This window comes from Macaca fascicularis, chromosome 11, assembly GCF_037993035.2.
Source record: "Macaca fascicularis isolate 582-1 chromosome 11, T2T-MFA8v1.1".
Taxonomy (NCBI): domain Eukaryota; kingdom Metazoa; phylum Chordata; class Mammalia; order Primates; family Cercopithecidae; genus Macaca; species Macaca fascicularis.
In genome coordinates, this window is record NC_088385.1 from 90,663,044 (window position 1) to 90,687,128 (window position 24,085).

Here is a 24,085-nt window from a genome sequence, read left to right on the forward strand (position 1 = left end):
AATTGGCTCACAGCATTACTAAATGTACACTATTGTTGTGTGTTCTGTGCTTAATTTTCTAATATCCACTTCACCTCCAGTGATTATTACAAGCCTATCCTCACAAGACTATTTCATTGCCAGTGATTGGTACATGGCCCAACCAGGTTGGGCACATGATATAATTGTTATCAATGAGAACTAAAGAGAAATCTGTATGGGATTCTGAGACAGTTTTACGTGTTTCTGTAAAAGGGAGTTGAAATATATATATTTCTCATATGGTCATTGATAAAAAAAACATCTATTAAGCTGGGAAGTTCCATGACCATCTCACTACAAACCTGGTAAAATGGCAACATAAAGAGAAGTGCAGAACCAAAAGGAACATAGATAAGTGGGAACAGCATACCAGAAAACAGATCCTGCTTAGATCTCCATCAGCTGAGATGTCTTTCATATTTGAGTTTATATATTTTTCATTATTTAACCTTATTTTAGTTAGAATTTTCTGTTACCAACAAATTTACCCACCCAAAACTGTAGCCAAAAGCCAAGGCTTGTGTTGAGATGGAGTGAGATTGTTTTCACAGCTGCACACTACAGAAAATAATTCCAACACTTACTAACTGTGCTCAAAAATCATATAGAAGTGTGTGTGTTTTACCTTTGCAACCCCTTTGTCCACACGTCTACATTCAACCCCTTTTATTACTGAAGAATATAACATTGCTTTTCATATCTTATACCTATTACACAGTCTCTTCTGCAAAATCTCTGACAAAAACATTCCCTTATTGCCTGCAGTAATTTGGTGAATGTTGATCCTTCTGTCTTTTGACAATGACTTTTATTTGGAGAATGTACCAATTCTCCCATGTGGCATTTGTCCATCATCTTTTAAGAAAATTGAGTGAAACAGGGAAAATTAGAAGTCAAATACAAAATGTTATACGGGGTGGGGTAGAGATATTGGAAAGAGATGGTAGGAAGGAAAAGCAATACATATTTGTTTATATATGTCCCTACATAGGTAAATAGCATTTTCCAAAAATAAACTGTCAAGTGCCATAAACTGAATATTTGTGTTCCTCTAAATTTTACATGTTGAAATATTCACCGCCAAGATGATGGTATTAAAAGGTGAGATCTTTTGGAGATAATTAGTTCATGATAGTAGAGCTTCAAGTATGGGATTAGTGTCCTTATGAAAAGGCCCCAGAGAATTCTCCTGCATTTTTTCCACTGTGTGGAAAGTCTGCAGTCTGCAACCTGGAAATAGGCTGTCACCAAAACCTTACCATATTGGCACCCTGATCTTGGATTTCCAGTTTCATGAAATGCAAGAAATAGATTTATATTGTTTATAAGTCATCCAATGTATGATACTCTGTTGTGGCAGTTCCAACTAAGACACCAGGAATTCCTAAATACACACTGGGAAGCAATAAAGAAATTTCAAGCTTGGAGTTAGTGTTTCCTGTTTAAAATTGCAATAGATAAATTTCTGTTGAAATATCTCCTAAGACTGAATTGTGATTAATTATAGAAAGAACTGTTATTATTTTATAGGCACTAGTATTTTATATTTCAACACCACCTGTGTTGATAGCTTTCTAAAGTGATTAAAAATTGAGTGACTATCATTTGCCCTTAGTCTATGATCGAATCATTCTGTAAATCATTTTAATGTTATATGGAGTAAGGCTGTGATTCAATTAATAATATTCTTACTAACTTAAGTAGTAAACAGAGATTAGTTTTTAAATGTTGAATGTATAATAAAAAAGGCTATTTGACTTCTTTAATGGCTTTATTTTATTTTCATTGCTTCCAAGTAGCTAATCATCTCTTTTCTATTGATAAAGTCCATTTTAAGGACATTTTGCAACCTGTTCAATAGCATAAGCTTAGTTTTAGTTTTGTTTATAGTGAACTTAATATTAAGAAATATCAACTTCAATGGAGACTCTAAAATAATACTCATTTCTTAAAACATTATAAAGATAACATTCTGATAAAGACAGACATATTGAGCAACTGTCTAAATGGTTCTTCATAGAAAAAAACCAGAAATATTCAAAATAGACATGGAGACATTACTAATGACATTGAGTGTATAGGATTATACTGGATGCCTTTGACTTTCCTACAACTCTTTCTCTATTATTTTTTAAACTCAGAATTATGTTGTCTTGCTTAGAATCATCTAATTTTTGTTTCCATATTTTTGAAATGAGGTAATTTTAGAATAAATTTAGTTGAGATATTATGTATACTTATTTGAGATATTTTGTTGATTTATTTTCAGTGGTAAACTATGAGATAGGGAAATTCTTGGATTATGGCTCTGGCTTCTGTTGGTAAAATGATAAATATACAAATATTTGTTAAAGACACATACACATGCACACACAAACACTTTAAACACAAAAAGAAACCTTTCCTCGAACACTGTATAGTCGATTGCTGAGTGGAGCAGTCATATAGGGTAGTAAGTGCTGTAGGAGACATAAAGCAGAAGAATCCTAATGTAGAGTGAGTCAGAAAAAGTTATTTGAAGAGATGGCTCTAAAGGTTAAATGGAGAGAATAAATTAGAGTTAATCAGAAAAAGCACAGTCTATTTTCAGCATATGGAATGCTGGATATAATTTTATAGATCTCCAATAATTTGGGTATATAAAAAAGGTAGGTTAGGAATACCTTGTGGAAACCTTTGATATTTTGATAATGTGTTGTTACTTTCCCCAATGCTTTCAGAAAATATTGTAAAGATTCAAAATAGTGAAATGACTTGTTCATTTGCATTATTTGTGATCAAGGAAATTCATGTTCTGACACAGAAAGACAGTAAAAAAAGAAAATAAAAGAAAATTCATGCTGATAAAATAATGCAGCTTAATTAGAAGAGATTAAATATAAATCAAATTTTAGGCTCTTTGGATAAAGAAAGCATGTGGATCTTCTTGAGGTTTTGATATTGGAAATGAAGTAAAGATGATGAATTAGAGGAAAATAAAAGAAATATTCAATTCATTAACACTAAAGGACATAGGACATAGTGTTTGATTTTAGGACAGACATGGATAGAAATGAAGAGGGTAGGTTGGGGGAAATAAAAGTGGTGCCTAGGTCTGAGAGTATGAATAATGCATACATGATGGCGACTTTCTCTTAGATATGTATTAAGAAAATTTCAGGACACTTCAAAAACCAACATAAAAATTCCAGTAACTTTTGCAAAAATTCTTAACAAATAAAATATATGCCAAAATTTTAGAAAGATATTTGTCTCAATTATTCATGGACAGTATCATCAATGAAATACAAACTAATTATTTTAAAAATCTCTCAAGATTTAATGAACTTGCTGAATCAAGCAAAACTTGATCTGGAATCTGTATTTCTGAGATTTAGTATTTCCCTGCACATCCCCCAGGCTCTACCGTCTGATTTAAAAACAAATAAAAAATCCCAGCACCACCACCACCACCACAATAAAAAAACATGCTATAAAACAAGCCCTAAAAATGACACATCACTTCCTGGTGTTTGAAGCCAGTCTGGTTATGGTTAAGATCTGTATTTGAAGAGGTATGAGATTTCTGAATAGGCATTCAGTTTCTCCCCAAGGACATCTCATGACACTTTCTTTGCTATGAGATGCTAGCTGCCATAGAAAATGTTCTATCTTTGTAGCCTCAGCACATAGGAATCACTGATTCATAACTGATCCACCGCTGCTCTTTATTTCTCTTTGATGTTGCATTAAAAATGGCTTTTAGCTAAAGCTTTTTCGTTTGATTTTTGGAACTGTAGTAAATGCCACCAATTTTAGGAGGAGTAAGCGTGCGCATATGTGTGCGTGATGGACTGTGTAAGTTCCTATAAATTATATTTCCTCTTTTAGAGAAAATTCAAAGAACTTTTATGTCCATTATCACAGCTGGATGTCATTTGGCAGAATGATTACAACAATGGTAAAATTTTCCAGCCCTACCTGTTTTCACACATTTTACAGTGTGACTTTGCAGTTCTTTCTATTATAAGCCGGAGTTTCTTTCCCCACTCCTTGAATCTGGGATATGACTGTTTTGGGCAGTCGAATGTGTCAGAAGTGACAACTTGCAAGTTCAAAGCTTAAAGTTCAAGTGTCCTTGCATACTTTTGTTCTCCTTCTTGTCCCTCTGTCTTTGTTATGAGATCAAGCCTGGGCTGGCCTATTGGAGGATGAAAAAGCACATGGAGGGGAGTTGAGTTTTCATAGTTGATGGCAGACTGACCACAGATACGGGAATGCTCCAGACAAAATTAACACAGTTGTTTACCCATCCCACAGATGACTGCAGAAGCATGAGGAAGCCAAGACAAAACCAGAATCGGAAGCCATGCTATAAACTTATCAGCAGTAAGACGCAGATATTATTTGAAGCCACCAAGTTTTGGGGGTGGTTTTTAATGCAGCAGTATGTAGCTATTGAAGTTCTTTATGCACCATGATTATGGAGGCACCATCTTAGTGCCGTCACTAAAGTGGATAAGAAGCTTTTTGGTTTATTTTGTCATTCTTCATCATAGTCCTTATAATGGACTTAGATTTTTTCTGCTGACATCATGGCTAGTAACACAAGCCAATATATAAATGGAATCATGATAATGCTATTTGCCTTCACCCTAAATGAGACCATATTAAATGTATTTACATACATTTATTTTAATGACAGTCTTTACATCTATGCCATTGAGTAAAAGAGAGGTATGTGCTATGGCCAAAATATACATTGCATAACAGATTTATGCTGCCTCTTTTATCCACCACTAATTTTCTTCAACCTAATGGACTCAAGCATTCTTAGCTGAGCAAATTATTTCCAAAGTCTACCCAAGTTTCTCTTTGTTTTGTGTCGGTAAGAAAGCAAAGTACCTTATAAAATATAAAAATGTCCATACCTTGTTGGAAACTTCATCTGTCTTCCTCAAAAAAGCCATTCATTTTGTGGACTAAATCAAGCTTGATTAATTATAATTCAAGATTTTTTAACTCCTAAAGCTATGATGTATGTAAGTGTGTGTGTGCGTGTGTGTGTGTGTGCGTGTGTGTGTTTGTCTGCATGTCTATTTCAAAATATGTCTGATCACATAACTTTTTACCAAGATAACGTCTAATAAGGTATTTTCTCTATATTTAACAATGCATCTTTAAAATTGTAGATTTCTGATGACATTATTTTATATTCCTAGATTCAAATAATTTGAGCCAACCACTTACCAGTTTTATTTTTCTATATATTTTTATTGTTTAAACTTAGTGTTTAAACAAATGTCTTGACTAGTAGTGTTCATTTACTTCTTATTTTTCTTTTTCTTAACAATTTACAGCCATTAACTAATAAACATCATCAAAGTCTCTTTACCTTACAGCCTGAAAAAACTTAACTTACAATTTTTCCTACTTAAACTTCCCAACTGAGTATTTCTACTTACAAATAGACATGATCAACAGAATACAAGAAGGTCAGAAGCAATGTTTTGATGTAAATGAATGTGTACGTGTGAAAGTGAGTGTGTGTGTGTGTTTAGAGAGAGAGAGAGAGAGAGAGCCCTATGGAGAACTATTTAAAAAGTCATACTGAGTGAGGCAATCACTATTAGGGAAATGTTCCAAACTGCTGACCCCCAAGAGGAATTTTGTCTGCAGATCTACAGATGTGTTTTGTTTGGCACAGACAGTGTTTAAAACAAACTAGAATTAATCACCACATTTAAAAAATGGGAAATTTCTCTCAAAAAAATCCATCTTCTCTGAAAAAAAATCAGGAAATATATCCACACTGGTCCCACGTGCTTGAGTGAAAGAAGTCTGCTGTAGACTAATAGCAGCTGCTCCTTCTGATGGGGGATGAACCCTCCAGATCTGTCAACCCAAATGTTCTATTGCTTGTTGCAGTTGTCTAAGACAAGAAAAAAACAAACAAACAAACAAACAAAAAAACATGCTTCTTTAAAATCAGTAATGTTTTAAAATTCTTTTGCATGGGACAACGTAGGAGTTTTGAGGGCTGTGGGAAATAAGGGAGTAAGGGTTTGGCCAGCATTACCTGGCTTTCTTAACCTATTTCGGAGGTTGGCCCCTATAGGTCTCTCAGTTTCAAGCCCTAATTTAAGATTTTAGAACATTTGAGATAGTTAATACTTTTGGGTTACAAGTGGTAAAACTAACTTAGATTTCCTTAAGAAAATAAAAGTGGGCCGGGCGCGGTGGCTCAAGCCTGTAATCCCAGCACTTTGGGAGGCCGAGATGGGCGGATCACGAGGTCGGGAGATCGAGACCATCCTGGCGAACACGGTGAAACCCCGTCTCTACTAAAAAATACAAAAAACTAGCCAGGCGAGGTGGCGGCGCCTGTACTCCCAGCTACTCGGGAGGCTGAGGCAGGAGAATGGCGTGAACCCGGGAGGCGGAGCTTGCAGTGAGCTGAGATCTGGCCACTGCACTCCAGCCTGGGCGACAGAGCCAGACTTCATCTCAAAAAAAAAAAAAAAAAAAGAAAAGAAAAGTGGTAAGTGATTGGCTCAAATTATTTGAATCGAGGGATATTAAATAATGTCATCAGAAATCTACAATTTTTGTTCTCTATTTCTTAACTCTATTGTCCCCTGTGTTGGTAACATTCTAAGGCTGGCTATAGCCATGAGATGTTAGAGACCACTGGGTATCCCCAGTCTTACATAATCTTTAATACCAATAATTCTAGAAAAAAAGAAAGTATATTTCCCAACTAATCCAACATAACACTTTTGAGACATCTTTTATTGACCTATCTCAGGTCACATGACCAACCCAACCCATCACTGCTGTACAGGGGCTTGGTATTCTTATTAGCTAGACCTACGTTTCAGGTTATCTATCTCTGTGGCAGGAGCCAAAAGAGTGAATTTAGCTGGAAACTCATAAAGTAATATGCCCATAGTAAAGGAGAATTCTGTTAATGGAAGAAGAAAGCGATTTCATCTGGACAAAATGACAGTTGTCCTAGACAATTACAAATTGGGATATTACACTAGGGAACTCTGTGGTTATTCAGAAATGCATGCTTGAGTTACTAAATGAGTTTCTAGAACAAAGTAAAAACAGGACTTCTATATATTTCCCATGAAATCTATGATTATGTATAAACATATCATATATTTTTATACAACTGGACCACTTAGGAATAAAAAGAATGAGATGTTATCAAGGAAGTTAAATAAGTCACATTGTAATGGAAAGAATAACATACTGGGAGCCAGAGATTTTAGCTGTTATTACTAGCTGTGTTACCTTAAGTATGTCATTTATATATTTTGGATCTTGGTTTTGCATTTTTTTAATTGTGAAATATATAATATATAAATATAAATGTATAAATATATACACACATTTTAAGGAATAATATTAAAGCAAGCATCCTTGTTACCACCACTCAGCCTAACAGTGAAGATATTGCCATCTACTTAGAATTCCCTGAGGTGTCCCTCTAGTGTTTCTTCTTCCCTTCTCTCCCACCAATCCGAATAATAACCAATCTGAATTTTGTGTTTATCTTTATCTTTATCTTTGGTAATGCCTTTCATTTTATAATACTTTCTCAGTAAATTATATAACAATCCCAATTTTCCTGGTTCATCTCTTTCCATTCTTTTACTTTCTATATTTATTTTTAAATGCATAAAAAGCGTATACATTGATTTTCAAGTTCAGTTTTTAAATCTTTTTTCTTTAGCTAGAGAATTTAGTCTGTTTGTATTTACACTGATTTGTAATATAATTGGATTCACTTTTATATATTGTTTTCCTATTGATTCTAAGTATTCTTTTTCTTATTTCTTGCCTTCTTTGGAATTAATTTTGTCTCATGATACATTTTTCTTGCTACCACAGTAGTTGTAAGGTATACACTCTTTTTTTAACTGAGATAGGGATTACCATGGCAATTACAAAATACACATTTTCAATACTGAACTCTAATCAGCATCGTTGCTTTCTTCCAAGGTCATATAAAACCAACAGAATGATTTAATTTGCTCTGCTCATAGTAACTTACTTCTGTTCAATATTTTACTTCTACATATATAACTCTGTTAAACATTACATTATATGTTTTACTCAGTAACTAGTCATTTAGATAAACTCATATGTTTATCACTTTCTGTGCTTGCTTTCTTCCATTGATGTTATCCCTTCTTCTGGTGCCTCTTTCTTTTTGTCTAGAGTACTGGTCCCCAACCTTTTGGCATCAAGGACTGGATTCCTGGAAGACAATTTTTCCACAAACTGGAGTTAGGGGTATGGTTTTAGGATGATTCAAGGGCATTACATTTGTTGTGTGCTTTATTTCTATTATTATTACATTGTAATATATGATGAAATAATTATACAACTCACCATAATGTAGAACCAGTGGGAGCCCTGAGCTTGTTTTTCTGCAACCAGATGGTCCCATCTGGGGGTGATGGGAGACAGTGACAGATCATCAGGCACTAGATTCTCACAAGGAGCATGCAACTTAGATCACTTGCATGTGCACTTTACAATAGGGTTTGTGTCCCTGTGAGAATCTAATACCTCCTCTGATCTGACAGGAGGCGGAGCTCAGGTGGTAACACAAGCAATGAGGAGTGGCTATAAATACAGATGAAGTTTGCTTGCTTGCTCACTGCTCACCTCCTCTGTGCAGCCAGGTTCCTAACAGGCCGCAGACCAGGGTACCAGTCCTTGGCCTGGGGGTCAGGGACCCCTGGCGTAGAGTACATCATTTAGACTTCAGTACAATTTCTCCTGTGATAAATTCCTTTTTTTTCTGAAAATGTCTTTTTTTTTTTTAAACCTCCATTCTTGAAATTAATTTTCTTTTCCTATATTTTTTGAAGGTTGACATTTATTTCTTTGGAGCCTGTTGAAGTTATCATCACTGAATTCTGGCTTCTATTATTGCTATTGAGAAGTGAGCTGTCTGTCAAATTATTACTCCTTTAAATATGTTTTTAGCTTTTAATTTTCCCAGTGTGCCACTGGTTTTCTTCAATTTTACGATGATATGCCTAGGTGTGGGAGTCCTTTTTATTTATTCTTTATTGGATTATTTTGACTTTATGTCTTTTATCAGTTTTCAAATGTTCTTAGACTCTCTATCTTGAAATATGCATCTATGCCATTCTATTTCTCTCACCTTCTGGAGCTTTGGATAGACATGTTATATTTGATTCTATTATTTTTTTGTCTCTCTCTATATTGGTTGTTTTTTTTTTTCCCAACTTATTGTCTAATAGTTCACCACTTTTTTTCTTCACCTGGTCCTATCTAATTGATTGAGTTTTAAATTTATGATGCTTTAATTTCTGAGCTTTTGATTCTCTTCATATTTGTACAATTATGTTTGTAGTTTATCATTCTCTGTGGATATTGCCAATCTTGCCTGTTATTTCTTTAAACATTTTAACACTGTCATTAATTTATAACCTGGACTGGAAAGCTCCAACTCAACAGGTTGTGGTTTGGTTTCTGCATTCTGTTATATAAGCTGGCTTTTGAGCACACTATATTGTTTCCTTTCATGCTTAGTTTATTTTGACTGGGATTTTTTTTTTTCTCTGCTTGGAAAATTATGGGAATTCTTTGTGACTAAGTTGAAGTCAACACTTTTAGAGATTTTTCTTTGCTTCTGTTAATAGAGATAATTGACATTTCAATTTGTTTGGCTTTATTTTTAAAACTATAATACTTAGGTGATGTGGGTTTGGGCTGAGAGGGGTTGAATGTGGTTTCCACTTCTAAGGAATGGTTTTTGCCACATCTTGTTAATGCTATAATATGAGTGAAAAGAGGAGGGTTCAAGATCTATAAGAAACTGCAACATATTTCATCCACTACCTTTAACAAAATAATGTTGACTAGAGAGTGACTAGAAAGAGCTTTTTCAAATTACTTGTATTCATTATGGAATTATTCAATGTACCATAAGATTATCTAATATAAATTATATAATTTATTTAAATTAAGCCTTCCTATTAATACACATGTCACACACATATTTCACTAGGTTGGAGGCAAAATGCCTTATCTGGGTGGATATTTGTGGTGGTCCATTAGTCACCCTGGAGATATGGATTCAGATTCTCTCTCTCTCTTCCTCCCCACTTCTGTCTTCTCCTCCTCCTCCTTCTCTCTGTGTTTCCTTCTCTCTCCCTCCCACTTAATTATTACAGTGGTGTGGGCCTCTTACAAAGTCTTTGATCAGAATGAGGTGAGTCTTTGATTAGAGATTTCACCATCTACTGTTAGAAAACTGGAGAAATATTTCCAGTGGAAACAAATGTCATTGAGGTACGAAGGTTTGGGGTTTATATATTAGTAATTTGCAAACCATAATAAAATGGTTCTCCATATGATAAGTGCACATACTTGTTGTTAATACCACCCAACTGGTTGTGATATTTACCTGTAGGTAAATCAGAGAACTCTAAAATATTAAACCTTGATGTGATCTCCAAATATCTAGTTGTGGTACTGTAGCCATCTTTCTTGAGTTTTATATATATGCAAATCAAACAACCATCATGTGGTGATACCGATTAGATGTGAGGCCTTTTTCTGACTGCAGGCAGCACTTTTGTGTTTGTAGTGATAAAGTGTTGTGGTCACAACTGAGACTTAGGTTTATTACACAACCACTCACAAATACTGTACACACTACCAACTCTGCTTATTGTCAAATTACTTTCCTTGAAATCCCTTGGGAATGGAGAAGTGTGGCTGGATTTACTCCAGATTCACTTTTACATAGAGGATGTAGCCTTTAGAGTCCTAGCTTTCCTGGTAGAAGTGTATGAGTGGTTTTCTATCTACACTCTGCAACATGGACAGCTCTAGGTCTTTGGGTTCTGTCCTTATGCCTTACAAGACCAATAAGCATCAGTACAATATTACCATGATTGGCAAATGTCTTCAGGGAAAACATGACTGCTGTGCTCTGTCTGCTTTTCTGGAGAATTTCATACTTATATTTTGGCTTACTGATTCATTTTATCTTATCAGTTCTTTGAAGCTTTTAAAACAATTTCTTAAAGTATTTTAATTAGTATCTTAATTGTTTTCAGAGGGAGTGTGGGATTCTACTGAATAGGAAGCCTGATGGTTACCAAACACTTGTTGACAACTTTTCCCATTGTCAGTACATGGGAGTACAGTGGGGATTGGTAGGGCTTCAATTCTAATTCTGTGATTCAGTGAATGGGTAGGATCCAAACTCTTACTCCTTCTTCATCACTGCCTTTAGCTTCACTACAAAGAACACAGGAATTTTGAGGCAGTCTCTTCTCTTGTTGGAGACCAGCCTGACCAACATGGTGAAACCATGTCTCTACTAAAAATACAAAAATAAGCCAGGCGTGGTAGCACATGCCTGTAGTCCCAGCTACTCAGGAGGCTGAGACAGGGGAATCACTTGAACCCAGGAGGTTGCAGTGAGCCAAGATCGCGCCACTGCACTCCAGTCTGGGTGACAGTGTGAGACTCTGTCTCAAAAAAAAAAAAAAATCATAATCATTTATGAAGTCCTACACTTCGGAGGCTATTTTCTTTACACATAAATTATGTGAAAGATTATAGTTGGTACTTGGCTGATGAAAATTAACCCCAAAAGTCTATTTCCCAAATGAGAAAGATCTTACAGTACTGAGTAAATTCAAAATCACATTCTTCTTCTTTTGCTGGTGTTATACTTCAGCAATATTTAAACCTCATTCCTTCTTTCTTAAAATGAATTATACATGTTAGATATACCATTTATTTTTGCTAACCATTAATTGTAGAAGTTTCCAAGGTATATGTCTTCATATTGTGTATTGAGTTGGGAGTAGTGAACATGAACCAACTTCAAATTAAGGACATTTGGTACATTTTATGGATATGGCTCTGGCTTTGAATATTTGAGGCAGTGTTATATACTAATATAAAGTTTTATGATATTTTTTATTAATATTCTCTAATATAATAATATTGGACTTATTTGACAGCTTCTGCTGCAAAAGGTTCTGCAACAAATAACCTTTGACTTTCAGTACCTTACATAACTATAGATTTACTTCTCAGTTATATTTCATGTCAATGTCTGTGGGTTAGCTACTGACTCTGCTCCAAGTTCAATGGCAAATTTAGAGTAACTTCAGTGTCTTCTCTCATTCTAAGACCAGTGTCGTGAGGCACACATCTGGGATGTGATGTTTTTGTGGTAGTGTACAGAAACAAATGGGAATCAGAAACTTGCCATGCCTTTTACAACTATTACTCAAAACTGGCAACATGTCACTTGTGCCCATATTCTGTTAGCCAAAGAAAACCTTATGGCTGAGCCACATATCATTGGGTAGGTAAAAATATGCTTCCTATGAGGTGGAACAAAGGGAGAGTGAAAGTTAGTAGAAAAAGAAAATCTACCTCAATGACACTTAGGTTATTATTTTATTTTCTAAAATTATGGAATATTTAAAACAGAAATAAAATTGTGTAACATAACATAAAAAACAATGTACCAGCAAGCTAGTTTTAGGAAAACTATTTTTTTTTCAGCATCCGCAACAGATATTTTTAAAAATGTATCAATTCCAGAGATAGTTGAAGACTTATGTTTAAGACATTATTCATTTCTTTGTCATCTCTTCCTTCCCAATGTTAATCATCATCTTGAAATCACTGTTTCTGTTGTTCATGCATGTGTATACATTTACTATGTATGAGCATATACAAAAATAAGAATGTGTAGATGTGAAAGTTTTCATTGTTATAAAAACATATTCTTGTATTCATTGCATTCTACAAATTGCTTTTATATGCTAATTATTTTTACATTTTTCTATATTAACACATAATCCTAGTTTTGTTTATTTTTTATATAAGTATTTGTAGATATTTATACAAGAAGTAAATTTAATCTCTTGTCAGATGAATAGTTTGCAAATGTGCTCACCAGTTTAACAGGTTGCTTCTTCACTCTATTGATTTTTTCCTTTGCTGCACAGAGGTAGATCTTTGGTTAAATATAGTCCCATTTGACTATTTTTGTTTATGTTTCCTGTGTATTTGAGGTTTCAGCCATAAAATCTTTGCCTAGATTAATGAAGTAGTGTTTCCCCTACATTTTCTTCTAGTAGTTTTATATTTTTGGTCTTACATTTAAGTCTTTAATACATCTTGAGTAAATTTTTATATATGGGAAGAAATAAGGGTTCCATTTCATTTTTCTGCATACAGATATCCAAATTTTCCAGCACCATTTATTGAAGAGTGTGTCATTTCTACAAAGTATATTATTGTTGGCTTTGTCTAAAATAAGTTGGTTGTAAATACATTTATTTCTGGGTTCTCTATTCTGCTATGTTGGTCTATGTGTCTGTTTTGATACTAAGGCCATGCTGTTTGGTGTATTCTGTGGAGGTTTTTGGATCCACCATCATCAGAGATATTGGCCTACTTTTTGTTGTTGCTGTTGTTATTGTTCTGTCCTTTCCTCGTTTCAGTTTCAGGGTAATGCTGACCTTATAGAATGAGTTAGGGAGAATTCTCTCCTCTTTAACTTTTTGAAATCATTTGAGAAGAATTGGTGTTAGTTTCTACGTGAAAGTTTGGTAGAATTTGGTAGTAAAGCCATCAGTTCTATACTTGTCTTTCTTTGGAGACATTTTATTACCAGTTCAATCTCATTAATAATTTTTCATTTGTTCGGGTTTTCTATTTCTTTCTAATGCAATCTTGGTAGGTTGTATGTGTTCAGACATCTATTCATTTCCTCTAAGTTTTCCAGTTTGTGAGTGTATAGCTGCTAATACTAGACTCTGATGATCTTTTGCATATCTGTCGTGTCACTTGTAATATTTCCTTTTTCTTCTCTAAATTGTTTATTTTGGTCTTTTTTTTTTCTTGGTTAGTCTTGTTAGTGGTTTATTGATCTTGTTTATCTTCTGAGAAAGCCAACTTTTCATTCTGTCAATGGTTTGTCTTGTTTTTCTTCAGTCTCTGTGTTGTTTAGTTCTGCTCTAATCTTTATTATTCTTTTTCCTTCCATGAATTTTGTGTTTGGTTTCGTTTTGCTTTTCTAGTTACTTGACATGCATTGTTACATTGTTTATATGCAATCTTTCTGATTTTTAAATGTATGTTTTTATTGCTATGAACTTTCCTCCAGCACTGTTTTTGCTGTTATCTCATCAGTTTTGTAATGTTATGTTTTGATACGCATTTATTTCAATGATTTTTTTTATTTCTTAATTTCTTCTTTGATCCAATGGACTTTCAGGAGCATGTTGTTTAATTTCCATGTAGTTGTACAGTTTCCCAAGTTCCTCTTGTTACTAATTTCTATTTTTATTCCCTTGTGGCCCGAGATTATAATTGATATAATTTTGTTTTTTTTAAATGTATTGACACTTGTTTTGTGCCCTAACATATGATCTATCCTGGAGAGTGTTCCATGTGCTGATGAAAAGAATGTGTATTCTGTGACTATTGGGTGAAATGTCCTGTAAATGTCTGTTAGGTACATTTGGTCTAGTGTGCAGTTTAAATCTAATGTTTCTTTGTTAATTTTCTCTCTACATAATCTGTCTAATGCTGAGAGCAGGGTGTTGAAGTTCCCAACTATTATTGTACTCGAGTCTAGCTATCCCTTATATGTGATAATAATTGCTTTATATATCTGAGTGCTCCACTGTTGGGTGCACATATGTCTAGAAATTTTATATCCTATCACTGAATTGATACTTTTGTCATTATATAATGATCTTTTTATCTTCTTTTACTTTTTTGACTTAAAAACTGTTTTATCTGAAGTAAATATAGCCATTCCTATTGGATTTTGGTTTCTGTTTATATGAAATATCTTTCCCATCCCAACATTTTCAGTCTATATATTTCTTTACAAGTAAGATGATTTTCTTGTAGGCAGGATCTAGTGAGGTTTTTTTGTTTTGTTTTGTTTTGGAGTCTCCCTCTGTCATCCAGGCTGGAGTGCAGTGGCTCCGTCTCGGCTCACTGCAACCTCTGCCTCCCGAGTTCAAGCGATTCTTCTGCCTCAGCCTCCCAAGTTGCTGGGACTACAGGCACACACCCCCACGCCTCACTAATTTTTGTATTTTTAGTAGAGATGGCGTTTCACCATATTGACCAGGATGGTCTCGAACTCCTGACCTCATGATCCACCCACCTCTGCCTCCCAAAGTGCTGGGATTACAGGCATGAGTCACTGTGCCCAGCCAGGGTATTTTGTTGTTAATCCATTCAGCCAGTATGTACCTTTTAAGTGGAACGTTTAATTCATTGACATTAACAGTTATTATTGACATGTGAGAGTTTATTCCTCTCATTTTATTAATTGATTTCTGGTGTTTTATATGTCCTTCATTTCTTTTTGTCTCACCGTTCCTCACTATAGTTTGGTGATTTTCTGTACTGGTATCATTTGAGTCATTTTCTCATTTATGTGTTCTTTGTACCAGTGGGTTTTACAGTTTTTTGTGTTTTCATGACGGTAAGTATCATTCTTCACTTATTTTGTGTAGGATTCTCTTAAGCATTTCCTCTAGGGCTATCCTAGTAATGATGAATTCCTTTAGCTTTTGTTTTTCTGGGAAATACTTTATTTCTTCATTTATTAAAGTTGGCTTTTCTGGCTGTAGTATCTTGGCTAGCAGGGGTTTTTTTTGTTTGTTTGTTTATATGTTTTTGTTTTCTTTTTTTTTTTTAGCACATTAAATATATCATCTTATTATCTGTTGACTTTAAAGTGTCTGCTGAAGAATTCATTGTTCATTTTATGGAAGTTCTGCTGCAAGTAACTATAAGGTTTTCTCTTGCTGTTTTTAGAATTCTTTATTTGTCTTTGACCTTTCACAGTTTGACCATAATATGCTATGGAGAAGACCTTAAATTGTATCTATTTGGAGATCTTTGAGCTTTCTGTATCTGTATGTCTAAATCTCTTGCTAGATTTTTTTTTTGCAGTGATTATTTTGTTAAATTAGTTTTCTATTACTTTGATATTTCTCTTCACTTTCTGGGACAGCACAAATGCAAATATTTGTTTGCTTTATGGTGACCCAAATGTCATAGAGGCTTTTCCCATTCTTTTTGATTCATTTTTCTATATTTTTGTCTGACTGGTTTATTAGGCCTTTCTTTCTTTGCTGTAAAAACTACCCAAGACAAGGTAATTTACAATGAAAACAGGTTTAAGGGGCTTATGATTCTGCAGGCTGTACAGAAAGCATGGCACTGGGCATATGTTTGGTTTCTTGTGAGGCTTCAGGAAGGTTCCAATCATGGCAGAAGACAAAGGGGGAGTAGGCACATCACATGGAGAAAGCAAGAGTAAATAGGAGAGAAAGATAGTGGGGGTTCCAGGGGGAGTCACACAATTTTAAATGGCCAGATATCATTTGATACGGTTTAGCTGTGTCCCTGCCCATTCTCATTTTGAATTGTAGCTCCCATAATTCCCATGTTGTGGGAGGGACCTGGTGGGAGGTAAGTGAATCATGAGGGTGAGCCTTTCCCATGCTGTTCCCATAAATAGTAAATAAGTCTCATGAGATCTGATGGTTTTATAAAGGGGAGTTCCCCTGCACATGCTCTCTTGCCTGATGCCATGTAAGATGTGACTTTGCTTCTCATTTGCCTTCCAGCATGATTGTCAGGACTCCGAGCATTGCGGAACTGTGAGTCAGTTAAACCTCTTTCCTTTATAAATTACCCAGTCTTGGGTATGTCTTTATTAACAGCATGAGAAAGGACTAATACAGCAAATTGGTACCAGGTAGTGGGGCACTGTGTAAAGATACCCAAAAATGTGGAAGCTATTTTGGAACTGGGTAATAGGCAGAGTTTGGAACTGGTTGGAACTTCCTGTCAGAAGAAAACAGGAAAATGTGGGAACGTTTGGAACTTCCTAGAGACTTGGAGGGCTCACAAGACAGGAAGATGTAGGAAGGTTTGGAACTTTCTAGAGACTTATTGAATGGCTTTGACCAAAATATTAATAGTGACAATAAGGTCCAGGCTGAGGTGGTCTCAGATAGAGATAAGGAACTTACTGGGAACTAGAGTAAAGGTCACTCTTGTTATGCAAAGAGACTGAGGGCATTTTGCCCCTGCCCTAGAGATCTGTGGAACTTTGAACTTGAGAGAGATGATTTAGGGTATCTGGTGGAAGCAATTTCTAAGTGGCAAAGCATTCAAGAGGAAGCAGAAGCATAAAATTTTGGAAAATTTACAGGCTAACTATGCGATAGAAAACAAAACTCTATTTTCTGGGCGGATATTCAAGCTGGCTGCAGAAATTTGCATAAGTAATGAGAAACCAAGTGTTAATCAACAAGACAATGGGGAAATATCTCCAGGGCATGTCAGAGACCTTCATGGCAGCCCCACCTATCACAGGCCTGGAGGTCTAAGAGGGAAAAATGGTTTCCTGGGCTGGGCCCAGGGCCCCCCTGTTCTATGCAGCCCTGGGTCATCATACCCTCCATCCCAGCTGCTTCGGCTCCAGCCATGGCCAAAAGGGGTCAACATACAGCTCAGGCCATTGCTTCAGAGAGAGGAAGTTCCAAGCCTTGGTGGCTTACACATGATATTGAGACTGTGGGTGCACAGAAGTCAAGAATTGAGGTTTAGGAACCTCCATCTAGATTTCACAGAATGTATGCAAACACCTGGATATGCAGGCAGAAGTTTGCTGCAGGGGTGGTTCTTTCATGGAGAACCTCAGCTAAAGCAACATGGAAGGGAAATGTGGGGTTGGAATCCCCACACAGAGTCCCCACTGGGGCACTGCCTGGTGGATCTGTGAGAAGAGGGCCACCATCATCCAGATTTCAGAATGGTAGATTCCTGAGCTGCCTGCACTTTGCATGTGGAAAAGTCACAGCCCCTTAATGCCATCCCATGAAAGCAGCTAGAAAGGGGGCTGTACTCTATAAAGCCACAGGGACAGAGTTGCTTAAGGCTCTGGGAACCGACGTCTTTCATCAGCATGACCTAGATGTGAGACACAGAGTCATTGGAGACCATTTTGGAAATCTAAGGTTTAATAACTGGCCTATTGAATTTTGGACTTCCATAGGGCCTGTAGTCCCTTTATTTTTGCCAGTTTTTCCCATTTGGAACAGGTATATTTACCCAATCCCTGTATCACCATTGTATCTGGGAAGTAACTAACTTGCTTTTGATTTTACAGGCTCATAGATGAAAGGGACTTGCCTTGTCTCAGATGAAACTTTGAATTGTGGACTTTCAAGTTAATGCTGAAAAGAGTTAAGACTTTGGGGAACTGTTGGGAAGGCATGATTGGTTTTGAAATATGAGGACATAGGATTTGGGAGGGGCTAGGTGTGGAATGATATAGTTTGGCTGTGTCCCCATCCAAATCTTATCTTGAATTGTAGCTCCCCAAATTCCCATGTGTCCTGGGAGGAACTGGTGGGAAGTAATTGAATCATGGATGAGGGTCTCTTCTGTGCCGTTGTTGTGATAGTGAGTAAGTCTCACGAGATCAGATGGTTTTTATAAAGGGGAGTTGTCTTGCACATGCTCTCTTGCCAGGCACCACATAAGATGTGACTTTGCTCCTTCTTCACCCACTGCCATGATTATGAGACCTCCTTATCAATGCGGATCTCTGAGTCAATTAAACATCTTTCCTTTATAAATTATCCAGCCTCAGGTATGTCTTTACTAGCAGCATGAGAACAGACTAATACATCATGTGTACTCAGAGTGAGAGCTCACTTAACACCAATGGGAGATAGCCTAAGCCATTCATGAGAGATTCATTTCCACGATCCAAACAACTCCCACCAGGCCCTACCTTCAACACTGAGGATTTACAATTCAACAGGACATTTGGACAAGGACAAATATCCAAACCATATCAATCAGTTATTTTAAAAGACCTGTCTTCAAGTCCAGAAATTCTTTTTTCTGATTGATCTAGCATATTGTTAAAGGTTTCCAATGTATTTTGTATATCCTTCAATAAATTTTTCAGTTCCAGAATTTGTTTTGTTATATCAAAAGGTATCTTTGGTACATTTATCATTCATATACTGAATTTTTTTTCTCATTTCTTTGCATTGAATATCTGAGAACTGTTATATCTCACTTTCTTTAATATTACTTTAATTTTTTTCTCCAGAATTGTATACATTTATTATTTATTGGAATTTATTGCTGGAGAATTATTATGTTCCTTTGGAGATGGCATGTTTATTTGCTTTTTTATGTTTCTTTTGTCCTTACATTGATATCTACTGTAACAGTGACTTCTTCCAGGCTTTAAATTTGCTTTTATAACAGAGAATTTTTTCCTGAAAATATATATATATATATATTGTATATGTATGTGTGTGTGTATATATATGGTGTTGGTTGGGTAGGACACTTTGCTTCTGGATACATGAAGTAGTGTAGTCCCCATATGATTTCTTCAGCTTCAAACCATATCAGAAATGTCTGTGATTTCCTTAGTGGCTTACACCATGGTTGTTAGTGGAAGTTGTAGCAAACTTTTTCTAGGAACAGGGAAGTTAGGTGGGCCAATCCTCATGCTCCATTGTTGGCAGTGGTGGGGCAAGCATGCTTGTCTTTGGCACCAGAGCAGCATACATTGGCGCTGGTGTTAATAGCTTCAGGCAGATTGATTATTTGGCCTCCAAGGAGCTTGCTGTGGCCATGGTTTGCCAGGTGCATGGGTGGGTCATCCATCTCCCAAGCATGGGAATGGTATGACTAATGGCGGTAGCAGTGGTGGGACAATCCTTTGGTTCCCAAGTGGTCTGCACTGTTGTTGGTGGTGGCTGCAATGATCTGGGTGTGCCAATGTCCAAGCCTATAGGTGGTCTATATGGATGGGTACAGATGTGGTGGTAGCAGCGGGTTTGGTGGGCCTGTTCTCATACCTCTAGGCATGGTACCTGAACACTGGTAGTGGATAGGGCAGAGAGATTCTCAGTCTTCCAGAACATGTGCTCAGGCTCTGAGGAGGGTACAACTGGGCTGGGTGGGTCTGTTCTCAGGCCCCTGGTGGTGCCTGAGTAAACACTGGCTGTGGTAGGCAGAGACAGGGTAATCTACTGGCACTTGTAGAAATCTTTAGGCATAGGTGGCAGTGGCTACACTGCAGCCTTGTTCCTGAGGAGAGTAAGGTTGTTGTCAGTGACAAAAGTCATAAACAGTAGGCTGGGGATCATGAGCTTTGGCCCCATATGGTGGCTGCAAACAGGGCAGCCTATCCTCAGGGCACTTACGAATGTGGTACAATCCTACCACTGGGGGTGGTGGGATTGCTGCCAATGCCTTGCACTTTGGATTTGGCAGCAGCACCCAGCAGTGGTACCCAACAGTGGTCAGGGATGTCAATGGGGTTCCAGGGATGTGGAGATGCAGGAGATGTTCAGGGCAGGATGCAGTCTGATAAGGGCTGGGCTCTCCAAATGACACTGTACAGTAGCTACTTAGAACATGGAGGATGTGTGTGAACTTATTTGGAATACAGTCATTACATGGTCTCTAGGCAGCTTCCTGTTAGTCTCAGGGCCCACATGAGTTGAGAGGCTCTCTCATGGCTAAGATTGCAAAAGTCTATTGTGGGAATGTGAACTGCTAAGGGGTCACTCACCCTCCCTGACATTAGGGTGCCTCTCTGGGCTCCCAGCCAATCCCAGCAGAGCAGGCTTCCTCACTTCCTTCTCCTTCCTTGCCTTGGATGTTTCCTTTCACTTCTCTGTTGAATTCCAGAATTCTCTCGTAGGTGATATATTTAAAGTTTATTTACCTACTCATTATTTTGGTTCTTCTTTGTTAGGGAGGCAAGTACCAGATGCCTTTAGTCAGCCATCTTGAAGCCCATTCCTCTAATACAGAGTTTTAACATATGTATACATTGTGAAATGGCTAAATCAAGCAAATTAACATAATAATTACCTTCCACACTTATTTTTGTGTGTGTGGTGAAAACATTTACAATCTACTCTCAGCAATTTTTGAGTATACAATAATTGTTATTAACTATCTAGAGTTTTATCTAGAGAAGTAAAAATGTACATTTTGTTTTAAAAATAATTTTTATAAAAAGTGTGTGCCAACTGGTTAATGGTACCTGAAAGCAAGTGCTTGAGAGGTCCCTGGGTTTAGCAAATATCAGAGAATTAGGGAGCGGGGTGTCACCATCCTCTAGGATTGTATGCCTTTCTGTAATACCATTCAGAAACCAAATTTAGGAGCAAATGAGATAGAATAATCTAATTTTAAAAAGCACAGGATCCTGTGGGATTCAAAGGCATGAAGATCAGGATATAGAATGTTAGCAAAAGAGTGGATATAGTGTTGCATTTTATAGTCAAGGCAAGGAAATTATGCCATTGAAAGGGTGAGAAAGAAGAAATTACTACTTCCATTTCTGTTTCCCATGGTTAACTGTGAGTGCTTTGAGATCAAAGTGTATATTTCTTTTTGCTCTGCATGCATAGTACGTTCTCTGGCATATAGTAGTACTCAATTGAATTGAATTGAATTTTTAAAAGAAACTTTGATTTAAAAATTGACAAAACTTCCACAGTTTATAAAAATATCTTTTTGAACACTGAAAATGGGTTAAAACCACAGTATCCACATTTTCTTTCATAACCAGATACAAGTGAGGCAATGGAAATTGCTTTCTGTAATGAGTCACAATGATTTCTATTTAGGGGCAGAAGTTGTCCACTGACAGGCTAGACTTTCTCATTGAAAGCTCTCCAAAACCATGTATTTTAAGCTTTTTTTGGATAGTATTGAATAAAGGAATCAAAAGTAGAAAGGCTAATACAGAAAAGAATGGTATGATACATTGTGTTAATCTTTTTCATGTGGGAGATGTAATAGAGGTAGAAAGAAAAATAGCCACTGATAACATTTAAAGAAAACCAAGTGAGAACCATAATGTGGGTATATTTAAAATTCCTAAGTATAAAAGGAAAGTAATAACTTATCATGAGGTTAAATTCTTTTTTGTTCTGCTTCTGTTTTTAAATACAGCATGTGACAGGTTCTGCAATAACATGAGACTTAAAAGCAATACAGTGCTTAAAGTAGCACTTTACACTTTGACTGCCCAGTGAAGAAATGTATGTGTTGCTGTGAGGCTTTTTCTTAGTATATATTAGCAACAGTTTTACGATGCCGGTTAAGCTAATATTTCACTAATGTACCAAAAATAAATATGTGTATCAAAGGCAAATATTTTATAGCATGAATAGAGAATTTTACAATAAAAAATTAAATTATATTGCTGCACTTCATTGCATTCTAAGGCAAGTTTCTTGAAAAACCTTATTAACTTTAATTAATTAATTAATTAATTAATTTATTTATTTATTTTTGAGATGGAATCCTGCTCTGTCACCCAGGTTGGAATGTAGTGGTACAATCTCAGCTCATGGCAACCTCCCGCCTCCTGGGTTTTTAAGTGATTCTCCTGCCTCAGTCTTCTGAGTAGCTGGCATTATGCACACCTGCCACCATGCCCAGCTAATTTTTGTATTTTTAGTTGAGATGTGGTTTCACCTTGTTGGCCAGGCTGGTCTTGAACTCCTGACTTCAAGTGATGTGCCCCTCTTGGCCTCCCAAAATGCTGGGATTACAGATGTGAGTCATCGTCCCTGGCCCTGATTAACTTTAAAAGTTTAGCTTTATTGTCAGAATTCTAACATTGAATACTTGTAAAGACAGGGTAAAAATGTCCTGTAAAACTTAAACTATGTTTTTTTCTTTCTAAAATATTATTTCTATTTTTCTGGTAGCAAATTTTGTTTTTCTTTCAACATGTGCTTTGCAAAAAAATTATAAGAAATAAATAGCAACCATTTCTCAGCCTTTTTGCTAAGATCAAATATAGGAATCAACATATTCAAATAACTCCATTATGTATGATTGTTTATATATATGCAAATATATGTACATTTCATTTAAATAACAAAAAGATTCTATAGAATCATAGGGTATAAAAAGAGTTTTCAGAAATCTTCTAAAATCATCCCTTTATTTTATAGAAAATCAAGCAAGGTTCAGAGAGATAAAATAGCCCAATAAATGGATTTAGTTAAAAATATTTTCATTTTCAGCATGTACATTTGTATTAGTCTGTTTTCATGCTGCTGATAAAGACATACCTGAGACTGGGAAGCAAAAGAGGTTTAATTGGACTTGAAAGCAGTTCCACACGACGAGGGAGGCCTCAGAATCATGGCGGGAAGTGAAAGGCACTTTTTGCATGGCAGCAGCAAGAGAAAATGTGGAAGACATGAAAGTGGAAACCCCTCATAAAACCAGCAGATCTCATGAGACTTATTCACTACCATGAAAACAGTATGGGAGAAACCACCCCCATGCTTCAAATTATCTCCCACTGGGTCCCTCCCACAACATAACATATGGGAATTATAAGAGTACAATTCAAAATGAGATTTGGGTGGGGACACAGAGCCAAATCATGTCCACATTCATATACCAGCTGATATTTTTTGAGGAAAAAATGATTCTAAATGAAAATGTATACATAAATTGAAAAATTAGTACAAAATAATGGACTACCAATAGAATAGAGGAAGTATTATTGCATTGATTCTGTCCAACTCATGCTCTATGGATAACAAAAATATACTGACTTCTTATTTTTGAAGGTTTTATCAATTAAAAGTCAGAAAAGGCAAAAGCAAAATGAGTTAATGTGACACAAATTCTTCCCACCTGTACCTTGTAAGAAACTTAGACGTACAATTATATGCTTATGTTTCTGTATTTCTAATTTTTGGAAACATGAATATAAAGAATATTATGTATATGGATTAGTTAAGTTACTTATTTTTGACTTATTATCCTAGTATATTCTAGAAAATGAAAAGGAGTAATTTTAGACAAACTTAGTTGCCTCTTCAGTACCTAGCATTGTACTTGATGTTGAAAAATGATTTTGAATTAGTAAGTGAATGGGTAAATGCTTGATGGAAGAAAGATGTGTTAGGCTCATATGTGGTGTATGTTA